The sequence below is a fragment of the Pongo abelii genome, chromosome 6, assembly GCF_028885655.2.
Source record: "Pongo abelii isolate AG06213 chromosome 6, NHGRI_mPonAbe1-v2.0_pri, whole genome shotgun sequence".
Lineage (NCBI taxonomy): Eukaryota > Metazoa > Chordata > Mammalia > Primates > Hominidae > Pongo > Pongo abelii.
In genome coordinates, this window is record NC_071991.2 from 138,094,423 (window position 1) to 138,094,706 (window position 284).

The following is a 284-nucleotide window of genomic DNA, read 5'->3' on the forward strand; positions in this document are numbered from 1 at the left end:
CCAGCCTGGGCGACAGAGCAAGGCCTTGTCTCAAAAAGAAAAAAAAAAAAGAATTATACACCACTCAGTTTTAGGAGGGGCAGAACAGGGGGAGAGCCCTACAGGATCAGAGGGGCAACCAACAAGCTGTTTCAGAAGGCATGGGGCAGCTCAGCAACCGTAAGTTATGCGTGGGCTCTGCTCTCGGGAGAGAGGTTTCCTGCAGCCAAAGGACCCACAGCTAATTTGGGTCAGGAGCGTCTGCCGGCTCCCCCACTCCTGGAGATGAGCGACTCCGTGACGTC